Source organism: Pinus tabuliformis, chromosome 5_2 (assembly GCF_031772625.1).
Source record: "Pinus tabuliformis cultivar Carrire ecotype Pingquan chromosome 5_2, CPIR1, whole genome shotgun sequence".
Classification (NCBI taxonomy): Eukaryota; Viridiplantae; Streptophyta; class Pinopsida; order Pinales; family Pinaceae; genus Pinus; species Pinus tabuliformis.
This window is the reverse complement of record NC_142306.1, coordinates 489,853,431-489,865,896: the sequence shown is the minus strand read 5'-3', so window position 1 is coordinate 489,865,896 and position 12,466 is coordinate 489,853,431. Positions and strand designations below refer to the sequence as shown.

The window sequence follows — 12,466 nt, the reverse complement described above, 5'->3', positions numbered from 1 at the left end:
AGTATCTTACCAGTTAAAAGGTCATGGGAACAAATTTCCTAGACGCCATTAAAATCAAACTCTGCTTGTTTAGAAATATTAATCTGCCTAAATTTTCTTATGGATGTAACAACGAGAACCACCCCTACAGAAATAATATACTTTACCTCAAACAAAATTCTAGTAAACAGGCCTTTCATATGCCAAACACATATAACCAGACTGTTTCAACCATTTTTTGTGTCTATACCAACATATCTACTTAGGCTTAGGTTTTAATTTTGGTTCTGCGGGGTTCAGGCACGAAGAAACCCTACCCGCTTTATCTAATGCCAAATAATGCCAAATATTAATGTATCCATCCATTCATAAAACTAAAGAAAACCAAGTTGGACATTTTAAACAGAATACAATTGCTGCTCTCTGCCTAGTATCGGTACTTGGTAGAATAAACCTTGGGGGCAATGACCAGACCCCTGCCCTTCCTGGCCCCTCTGTACACGGTCTCGACAATATCAATAAACTACTGCTTGTCCTTCATAGCCCAGTTGATTTTATTGTTGTTCCCCGTCCCCAAATCTATCATTATATGCTAATTGCGGAAGAAAAACATTACAGTAGACGGGTCATACAACTCGTACATCGTGTTGAAATCAGGCACCTCTGTTATGTCCACCAGCTATATGACTGCGAAATTCTTGACTGTTTCTGCAACAGATGACAGCACTTCGTCCATCTGCATTGAAAAATCATTCCAGCACTTATAATTACTTACAGCACAAGTTATAAGTTCAAATCCTGTGCAAGTGATATATGTCTCGTCCCAGTCATGGCCGAAGCGAATAACGACGAGACGCTCGTCCTCGGCTAGAATGGCCTGATCCACTGCCCACCCAGAGTGCAAATAAGGTAGTAAGTAGGACATTGTCGCCTCTCTCGATCTTCTCTCCGGTATCCCTCTTTGAAACATAAAGTTGTAGGAGCAATGTGTTCTTATTGCGGTTATCTTTGCCTATTAATATTTATTAGTGGTAGCCAATTGAATTAGCCAATTGAATTTGATCCGGGTTTGTTTAAGATAATTCTCATTAATTATCAATTATCTTAAATTATAAAAACTATTAATATTTATTAGTGGTAGCCAATTGAATTTGATCCGGGTTTGTTTAAGATAATTCTCATTAATTATCAATTATCTTAAATTATAAAAAATATTAATTGTGGGCTTTGTCAACCAACAAATAATGCTGGGAACTTTTGTTCGAAATTTAAGAGGCGAAGTTCGTTAAGGGGAGGAAATTAAAATAAAATGTTCGAAGTTAAGAGGCGAAGTTCGTTAAGGGGGAGGAAATTAAAATAAAATACATAGTACGTATACGAATCGAAATTATATATATATATAATTTGAGTTGTTTAAATTAAATTAAATTTATATTTTAAATATATATAAATGCGGTAATAATAATAATAATAATATTTGAATTATTTTTAAATTAATTAAAATTAAATATATTAAATGAAAAGTTAAAGTGCACCAATATTATTATGAAAATATTATGTTTAAATGTAAATATGGTTATTTATGAAAATTTGATTATTTATGAAGTGTGGACTATTTGGTAGGGAGAGGTTGAGAATGGAAACTATTTTTGAAGAATTTAAACAAAATTGAAATGCCTTATTTTGCAAATGATCATCATGTAAGAGCCAACCTAATTATAAAATTGAGAAAAAATGTCAACCTAGTTATAAAACTAGAAAAAACTCCCAACTTAGTTATATAAAAAAGTAATGCAAGTTACAGATGTGGTCATATTGTCTTTGAAAAATAAATGTTAATTAAAACTATTTATAAAAGATGAAAGAATCTAAACTACGCCTTAAATCTAGACCATAACTAAGAATATATTTATTGTGAATTAATTATTTATATTAGATAAAGAAATAAAAGACCCGTGTACCAAAGTTACCAAAGTAAATGTTAATTAAAACTATTTATAAAAGATGAAGGGAATCTAAACTACGCCTTAAATCTAGCGTAAACAATAACTAAGAATATATTTATTGTGCATTAATTATTTATATTCGATGAAGAAATAAAAGACCCGTGTAGTGCATGGCTATCCATTTCCACCCCACCCCTTATTAGTTAGGATATTTTCATGCTTCACTTATTTGGATTTGGGGCAGTACCTTTGTTTCCTCTTTTTCTCATAAAATTATTCTTATTGTGAATTAATTATTTATATTCGATGAAGAAATAAAAGACCCGTGTACCTTTGTTTCCTCTTTTTCTAATAAAATCCCCTTTGAATATCCCTCCATGGCCCATTTCTTATCTTTTGATGAATGGGAAGCCTAATTCCTCATTCGAGTTATTCTCCTCATCCTCAATATTAATTATTGATCTTATACGAAGAAAATCAAACAATTATTAACTTGGCTTAAAAAAAATACTAAATAAAAATTTTATTTATTTATCATTTAAATTATGAAAATTATTTCAATGAAATGAACTTATTATAATTTAAAAAAAAACACAATTAATTTTAGAACCATTATATTTGTAAATTCACATATATATGTGGAAGATTAAGTATTAATTAAGAAGATTAAGTATCAATGAATACATTGATGGAACCTAATAAGGAAGATTAAGTATTAATTAAGAAGATTAAGTATCAATGAACACATTGATGGAACCTAATAAGGAAATATCTTGGGGTGATGCCCAAAAATAGGTCTTTGATACTTTTACTTGCTCCTATGTGTCATGCAAAATTTAGGTTAGCTATCTCTACTTCCCAACTGAATTAGATAGTAAAATAATATTCATTCCTTCACTGGAATCTTGTATATATGAATTTGGTTTTTCATTTTCTTACAACAAACACAGTGGCTGATCCAAATCTTTTAACTTCAAGGATGCATACATAATTGCATATAAAAGAGCATATAACCAAGTAACTTAAACACATAAAAAAGAAGCGGAAATCATAAAGCAACGATGAGATCAAATGCACAAAATGATTTTATTACGGAGTTCGCCCAATGTGGGCTATGTCTTCGGGCCCTAATCAAAGGGGGGAGACCTCTTTCATTAAATGACAGCAAAAATGGATTACAATCAACTTTACATGCATGACCCTTATACCTCCATATTCTATCATGGATGAAAAATGCAAAGCTCAGATGCAAAAACGTACATCACCATTAGATTTGTGGTGGGAAATCGTGTCAAACGACTATAAATTTGACCATATTCTGAGCAAGTGACCTCTCGAGCTCCAAGGAATTTTTAGATTCCCTCAAGATTCCCTGCAAAAAAATTCTCCCAAGATTCCCTAGGAATCCTTCTCCAATTTTGTGCCTTCGTGGGCTTGGTTTTGGCTTGGGTGCCCTTCGGGTTCCGCCTACAAACACACCCCATTGTTTCTCGGTTCCGCCATGCCTCTGTTCAGTTGAATGGAAAAACAAGTTTTTATATAATGCATGGGTGAAGTTTACACAACAAAGTCGTTGGCTTGTTGGTAAATGGTGGTAAATATGGTGGGGGTGGGTTGGGTTCAAATCCCGCCATGCCCCAATTAAAGGTTCAATTTTATTTTTTTCAAATGGCACAACGTTCGACAATGATTTGTATTTGGGGCCACCCATTGGCAGGCCGACCCACCTGGGCTAGGTAGGTTCAACCCCCATCGGCTCCTCCACAGTGTGGTCGGTATATGGGTGGGCGGGGTCCATGTCACGGTGGCCTCAACCCATAAATATATATGTTTAAACATTGTCGTTGGGGGGTGGCAACTCGCCACCCCAAATTTATATTTTTTTGATTTGTTTATAACATAGTAGTTCAAATTTCACTGGCGATTTTTAAGGGTCACTGGGCAAATTAAAGAGGTGAAAAATTCTCCCATTTCGATCGCCGAATTCTGTTCACTAACCCTTTTCCAAATTATTGCCTTGTTAGTGACTACCACTTGGCCTAGTTTGACCATAAATTTGACCGGTTATATCTTGAGCATACAAACTCAGATTGGAGTGTCGTTCGCATCATTAGAATGAAGGCGTTGAGCACTAAAATCTAGTCCTAGCTTCACTTCAATAATGATGACTTTGATTTTTGAGTGTTTTCAAGGCCACTTCTATTTTTGGAGCCACTTGGATCATTCCTCCCCACTAATGAACTTTTGAGTCGCCAAAAGATTTATTAGTGAATTGGCAAGTGAGGTAATTTCTCCCTAACTTTATCCTTTTCGATCCATCGAGCCTTACTTGGATGCATTCCCTTGAAACCAATACGACCCCCACTGACTCCTCCGCTGTGTGGTCGATATATGGGTGGGCGGGGTCTGCGTCATCGTGGCCCCGACCCATAGATATATATGTTTAAACATTTTCATTGGGGGGTGGTGAGTTGGGCAAATTAAAGAGGTGACAAAGTTTCATATTCCGACCACTGGATTTCGTGCGCCAACCCTTTGCCAAATTCTTGCCTCGTTAGTGACTGCCACTTGGCCTAGTTTAACCAGAACTTTGATCGGCTATATCTTGAGCATACAAACTCGAATTTGAGTGTAGTTCACTTCGTTGGAATTATGAAGACAAGAACTACGACACTACCATTTGGTCTTGGTTTCACTTCAATTTGATGACTTTGATTTTTGAGTTTTTTTTAGGCCACTTCTATTTCTAAAGCCACCTAGATCAGGGACAACAAGATTTTGTCCCTCTTATACCCATGTGAGAGGTTCCTAAGACTTATAGCCTCATCAAAATTCACATCTTCTCTTGAATCACTACTATGTTTTGTTGTGAATCACTACTATCTTTTGTTGGATCGCTACTATATTCTCATGAGATGGAAGACATCTTGTATATCTGAATTTGGTTTTCATTTTCTTACAAATAAACATAGGGACAACAATATTTTCTCCCTCCTCTACAGGTTCCTAAGAATTATATCCTCATCAAACTTAACATCTTGAATCACTACTATATTCTCTTGAGATGGAAGACATCTTGTATATCTAAATTTGGTTTTCATTTTCTTACAAATAAACACAGGAAAAACAAGCTTTTCTCCCTCCTATACCCTTGTGAGAGGTTCCTAAGACTTATACTCATCAAAATTTTCATCTTGAATCACTACTATCTTCTGTTGAATCACTAATATATTCTCTTGAGATGGAAGAGATCTTGTAAGCCTTGGACAACTCGCAATAACCAACAATTTGTCCCCTAATGCTAGAAGGCTCAACTTTTAATATCTTCCCATGAAGAATATGAATATACATGGGACAACCAAAAACATGAAAGTGTGATACATGTGGTTTCTCACAAGTAAAGCTTCCAATGAGAGAACCTATTCAAAATGTAGAAAGCTGTAATGCATGCTTTTTCCGAAAGACATGTGCAGATCCAGTTGTTGAATGGTAGCCTTTGTTGACTTTATAATGGACCTATTCCTACTTTTTAGAACCCAACCCCAACCCCATTCTATTGAAAAGGGATCTTTATAAACCTAACCACATTCTATTGAGGACTGTAAGGTATTATCAAAACCCTCTTAATCCCTTCTTCCCTACAAAAAAGGGTCTTTACAATCCCAACACCATTTAATTTTGGGTTGTAAGGTATTATCAACACCCTCTTGATCCCTTATCCCCTACAAAAAGGGATCTTTACAACCCCATTCTATTGAGGATTGTAAGGTATTAACAACACCCTCTTGATCCCTTCTTCCCTACAAAAGGGATCAAGGAATCAGAGTCCTTTAAGGAGTACTCTCGTCCATTTTCAAACCTCGACACACTCATCTTCTTATTGTTATAGACATTTTTGTGCCTTACAGCATTGAGCATGAAATGTCCATAATCTAAGGGATCCAAAGTCCCTAAACATGTTGTTCCTACCCCTAGAGGAACAAGGCTAACAAACCACAACAATTCACAGAAGTTCTCCACCAGAAACTGCTCAAAAACAAGTCAATTCAGGATCAATTCAGTGGCTCCACTAGCTGTCTGCGCTGAATGTCAAAGCCAACACTGGCTACCTGCACTGCAATGCAGGTAGAAGCACTACCAGGGTGCGTTGAGCGAGAGTTGACAAATGGCAAGTTCATTCCAAGAGGTGTCAAGACCCAAGAAGCTTCCAGAATCTTCCTCAATGACACTTGCCTCAGTGAATTCGACTGGTGATGAGTAAGAGGTTCCCAATCTCCAAGTGGAAGCAAGAACCTCCAAGTGGAATCAAGAACTGACAGAGGGAGAGGACACTAGTCAGATCTCAAGCTGACTCATCCTCTCTCCAAACATCTATATATGGATCTCTCCTCCATGAGATCTAGGGGCTGGAACTTTGTTATTGCAAAGAATTGTTGTTGGTTTGAGATTGGAATCATTGGGTGCTTAATGCTTTAAAGGGGGTGAAGATAGGAATTCCATTTGCTGGGAAGGAGATGTTGGATTGGAGCCCTTTGAGTTGTATCTCTTCCTGAACCTTGTTATTCATCAATAAAGCTATCTTGGTTTCTCCTATATACTGGTGTATCTTTGATGTATGATTGCATTAGTATGTTTAGTTTATTTCTAATCCTGAACTAGTTATGAATATGAATCCATGTCTTGTGTAGTGTTCTCTTCTTGTGATCTTGCAGAAACCTCTTGAAGCTGGGTGAGCGAGAAGACAAGTAGCTGGGAACTCACAAAGAGAAGAGAAACCGGATCGAGGGACAAACGGAAGACACCGGTTAGTCCATCCATCTCTCTTCATTCTTAATTCATAAAGGAAGAATACTAGAATAGCTGTCTCTGTTTGTTGCTAAGGCACTGTCACACCTTAGGTGGATAGGATTGTCCTGCATAGGCATTTTTCCCCACAACAAATTGGCGACTCCACTGGGGAGATCTGTTTAGTCATTTTATTTGTGTTTCTATCATTGTTTGGTTCATAGACTCAACAGCAACAATCGAACTGCATCTGCTATTCTCAGATGCAAAGTAGACAGCTGTTGCTTTGATCCAATCACTGGATTTGTCTATGATCTGAACAATGGACTCACAAATGATTTGATGATCCTTTGTGATAGATCTTAGTACCCCCTCAAAGCATCCCTTTGATTGTACCTTGCTTGTTGCTTTGATTTGGCCTGAAACTGTAGATTAAATAGCAAATTGTGACCCAGAACCCAGTGAGAAACTCTCGTTTCTCCTTTAGCGCAGACCCTGTGAAGAGGTTCTGCATTTCAACGCAGGTCCCGTGAAGGCTACCTGCGCTGAATGTCAAAACCCCTGTGTTGAGGTTGCGTTGATCCAGTTAGGCCTTGTGCAACTGGGGTTCTCTGCTCTGTCTTGCCTTGTTTTGATCTCTGATTTTTGCAGCCTGTAACCAGCATAGGTACTAGTCTGATAATTCCTTTTCTCTACTTAAATTCCGCCTCCTTTTGTACAAAAAGACTGTGAGTGTTTTTATGTGTTTGTGGCGTCATTTACAGTTTTCCTTTGCAAGAGTGAAATAGTCATCCTGTAGCCCTTGATTCAGATCTGTTGATTGTGATCTTAGGAGAGAGTTCATTGGCTGTTTGCAGTTGATTATACATTTACTTTTGCTTTTGGTTTGAGTTTGTCTCTTTTAAGTGTCGAAACAAGTGTTCATTTCGAAAATTGTTAAGTGTTGTAATCTCTTCTACCCTCTCTGACTTCGAAAAAGTAAATTTGTTTGTATTTGTCATTTAAAAGCAAATTCAAAGTTGTACAAAATGCTTTCTTTGTAGGCATCAATACTAAGAAAGCGGAAAACAAACACCTGCATTGTGCATTTGCATCTTGATAGTTTGCATGTTTGATTTAGGAAAAGTGCATTAGAGTGTGCTGATTGCTCTTTGAGAAAAGATGGTGTCTTTCTTTTCCCTTAGTAGCTAGGATTTTCATAAGTTGAAAAGATATAAAGCTTGCTTATCATCTTTAGACTGCATTTAGGAATTGTATCATACATCTCGTGGTGATCCAGAAAGGCAAACTTCTAAAAAGATCAACCTAAAATAAATTGAATGAACTTAACAACGCTTTGCAACATAACGCACAACATAGAGGTCTAGGCTAGAGACGTGTTCCGGCGTCGTAAAGCCTGGTGACTGTCGATCTCGTTGATGGTGGGTGATTCCTCCTAAGGGACGATAGCGCCAGTACGGATTGTGCTCCCACGTACCGTCGCGTATATTTCGGGAGACCCCTATAGGCATAAAACCTTTATCCTTAGGAAGCCGTGTCGGTCGCCCTACTGATCGCAATGCACTGAACACAGCATTCAGGAAGATCGACCGCCCGTACCCTAAAAAGTATTCTGCGGTTTTGCGAAAAGGTTGGCACACCCTATACCTAGAACTCCAGAGCAGTTCCTTTTGGCCTTTTTCAGACTCTATAACGGAAAAAGTCCATCCGAGCATTTGTCACTTCGGGCTCGTTAAAACATCGAAGGAGACTAGAGTCATCTTTAGCTTTTTCTCGACTCTTTAAAAGTGAAAAAGCAAGTTGTGTCTAAAGCGTCGTTAAAATTTATTTTAAACGGAACAATCACCCCTTTTCCTGCGTTGATCTTTAGGTTGAGAAAATGGAGCACACCAACCAATGAATTCCCCTTGGTGGAAATCCTAGTCCCTTCTCCTCTTGGGGAGATGTTGGTGCGCCCCATATGGCCACATTGTCGCTTCCAGGACTGACAATTGGCCTGCCGGTCTGGCTCTTCTCGACCAATGTCGTTCAAAACACCACTATTCCTGAACAGTCGAATCAACAGTTAGACCAGTCCAGAGCTGCCCACCAGCCTTCCACTTCCTATAATTCTTCCTCTCCTCCCTCCTCTTCGCATGATGGAGCTGGCCAAGCCAAAAGCCAAGCTCCTAAGGAGAAGAAGGAGAAGAAGAAGAAAGAAAAGAAGAAGAAGGAGGCAAAGGCGACTGGGGGAAAACAAGTGGCGTCTGACAAAAATCCACACACAACACTGACTAGGCCTAAATCGCCATGTGTCATATGCAAGGGAGACCACTTCCACAGAGATTGTCCCTGCATCCCTCAGATACTAAGGGACTGGTCTCCCCGTCTGCACAATTCGGTAGCGTCGACCTCTGATAGCCATGTTGACAGCTCACCGTCAACTAGTGAAAGTGAAGTCACAGGACAGAGAGGGAAAGCTAGATTTCCCTGCAAACTGTGTGAAGGCGACCATGCCATCCACCGTTGTCCCTTCTTAGATGAGGCTAAAAGAGTTTTGGAAGATCGCCCGGTTTTACCAGTGCAACTTCCTCCTGGATATCAAAAACTCCTGCCAAGTCCTTCACTAGTTGAGAACCCGGCTGGCCCGCCCAGGTGGTCAGCCGAAGCACCTATCATTGAAGATGAACCGTCTGAATCCATACCTGACGAAAGTCAAAAGGTTGAGGCGGCAGTTGACCCGGTTTTGCCTTCAGAGGCTCTATCTTCGAATGATACCATCACAGAGGAGAATAAAGACGACACCGTCCAAATTCTCTTCATCAACACAGACTCCGACGAACAAGGGGGCAATTTGCCCATTCCTTTATCGCAGGAAGGAACTTCGTCAGAGACATACCCGGCTGTCTATTCGGTCCCACCACCAAGCAACCTAGTTGTCTCGTTCGATTGGAACCAACTAGGCAGAACCCGTTTGCCAACAAGCATACCATTCATAATTATCGTTCAAATATACAGAATGGTAATGGCTGGCACTATCATTGATGAGGGGGCATCTATGAGTATCCTTTCCTCTATTGCCTGGAAAGCGCTTGGTTCACCAACGCTTTTGCCTGAAATGAGAAATCTGACAGGCTTTGATAAAGGAACCAGTCGATCTTTAGGGATCCTCCCCAATGTGCCCATAACATTGAAAGGGAAGACCGTTCAAATGAACGTGATGGTCGTTCAAGGACCCTTGGATTATAACCTACTCCTTGGACGAGACTATATATATTGCATGGGAGCCATCGTCTCCTCACTCTTTAGAGTAATGTGTTTCCCGCACGAAGGAAGAGTGGTCAAGCTCGTGGACCAGCTTTCATTTCCCGGATAACGCATCGCAAATAGTCATATACCATCCCTAAATGCTCTCTTCACGCAAGAAATGTCTCAACCCACGGTCCGTCCTCTTGATGAGCGCGAGTAATCCGGGAGGATATGACTGGAACCCAGGGGGCATGCGTCCTGGTCTGCTTCGGCAGGAAAACTTTGGGTATAGGGTAGGTTTTCGTGGGAGAATATGACTAGTCTGTACCCGGTTCGTCTTGGAAGAGGGGTTATTCTAGAATAAGATTCTTTTGTCAAAGTTATGTGTTTGGCGCTCGTTGTCATTCACCTTTGTCTATCTCGGTAGACACCACCGAAGAAATGTTTTGTTTGAAAGATTAACGAGACAATCTTTGGGTAACCTGAAAGAGGTAGGCCTCTTCCGGTAAAACAAATGTTTTATTGGACTAAGAAGGGGTAACCTTGAAATCGTACTTTATGCCTGGGGGCATGCAAACCTTTTGGAGTGCAAGCAAGGGGCGGCTATTTATTTTTTAAATTTTTAGGTCCTCCCTTTAAACTCGTAGGATTAGTCGTTTCCGAACTTGCATAACGAAAGGATGTGGGGCATAGCTTTGGTAAGGCGCAAGCTCCATAAAAAATGGAATCTTACATGAGACATTCTTATCATATGATTGGATTGTTCGAGCAGTTTTAGCACACAGTTCATGCTCGTTAAAAAATAAACGCAAGATCCGAGCAGTTTTAGCGCATAGTTCATGCTCGTTAAAAAATAAACATAAGATCGAGCAAATGTTTCCACCCGCGTTTAAGCTCGTTAAAAAATGAACTATCTCGGTAAATAACCACAATGAATGTAATATTATCAGCCATTAAAGCCTTGGTCATGTTTGCACCGTCACCTCCACTTTTCCATTGGCCGATCGTTCACCTCCATATGTTTGTTTACCCATTTTGAGGAAAAGCTGCGAAGATTGATTTCACTAGCCATCCTTGTGACACTGCCGTGATTGGAAAATTCCAACCTGTACCTGGAATCAGCTGCTAACCCGTTTTATCACTCGTTCCTCAAAAGACGAGTCTTCTTTAAGCTCTTTTCATCTGACTCGTAAAATATGAAAAGATTTCCGAGTCCTTGGCCTTCCAGCTCGTTAAAGGGACAGGAAGTGCTATCCCTCCTCTAGATTTTAATCTTTTTGGACCTGAGGGATTATTGCACAAAAAGATCGAGCGCTTGTTTTATTCGGCTCGTTAAAACTATCGAAAACTCATCCCTTCTGTATTGTTTTATACTTTTTCGGACCTAAGGGATTAGATGACGCAAAAGGACTTTTGGAGTTAAATTTATGTATCTTTTCAGACTCTCTAAAAATGAAAAGAACCGAGTTATCCTTGTCGTTAGACTCGTTAAAATCATTAAATAGCGACAAACTTGTCTTTAGACGAGAACGAGTTTCACTATCGCTAGGCTCGTTAAAACATAGCGATGGGCTTGCCCGAAGGGCAAGTTATAGAACAAGCATATGTTATCCTCCTCAAGCTTGACAAAAATAAAGAGGTACTGGTCAGCAATGACTGGGGAAAAATTGGGAGAAACTCAAGAAAACTTTGATGGTAGCAAGTCGCTCTTGAACATGACACTTTTCCTCCGTACCACAATCGGGTTGGGTTGTTTCATTCACCGGTCACATCACCATGGTATCGCCATACCATCCATATTTGGGGTAATGCTACCGATCCATCGCATCAATGTCGCCATATGTTCAAGAGAAGTCGTTCAGAAAAGTCAACCGTGTCCCATCCACTGCCGTACATTATCCTTCATCCTTTCATGACCGCCACCCTGAATCATATGTCACAGATCGTTTTCACCTCCATCAAAATCATTAGCTCCGTTCCGTGTCATTGACGTGGGATTCATTAAGGCCCTCCTTTGACAGATCGCTTCTTGTCGACATCAGCTCATTATCCGAGAAGTTGATCTAGGAACAACCCCTTCAGTACTTTGAAGCTTGCATGCCTCAATGGCAAGTTTCTCACTTCCGGCGACAGGTATACATCAATGACCTTCGACCGAAAGATTTTGCGTGGTGTTCGACGCCAAGTCCTTTATTCACACCACGTGAATTGTACTACAGTACCTTGAGGGTCATTATCATTATCGGTGATTCCTCTCGCGCTTGTTAACGGTTTACCTCATTGACCGGTAATCAAGCGATGTCTTTCCATGTTCGACTTCAGAACATTTTTCACATGGATCGACTTGTACTTAGAGTGAAGATCGAACGAGTTTGAAGACCCCGGATCTAGTTTCATCCATCCGGGCTGCGATATATATTCAGAAAGATAAAGACATTGACATGTACATCATTGCAGCAGATAATCATCCTACCCAAAGGATGATAATCTCATCAAAATTATCAGTCTACCATCAGACGATTGTCTGT

At 39.6% G+C, this 12,466-nt stretch overlaps 1 pseudogene; it reads right to left on the bottom strand.

The window, feature by feature from the left end:
* Positions 1 to 406: 406 nt before the first annotated feature.
* Positions 407 to 904, bottom strand: LOC149159836 (thioredoxin-like protein YLS8 pseudogene; annotated as a pseudogene).
* Positions 905 to 12,466: the final 11,562 nt, after the last annotated feature.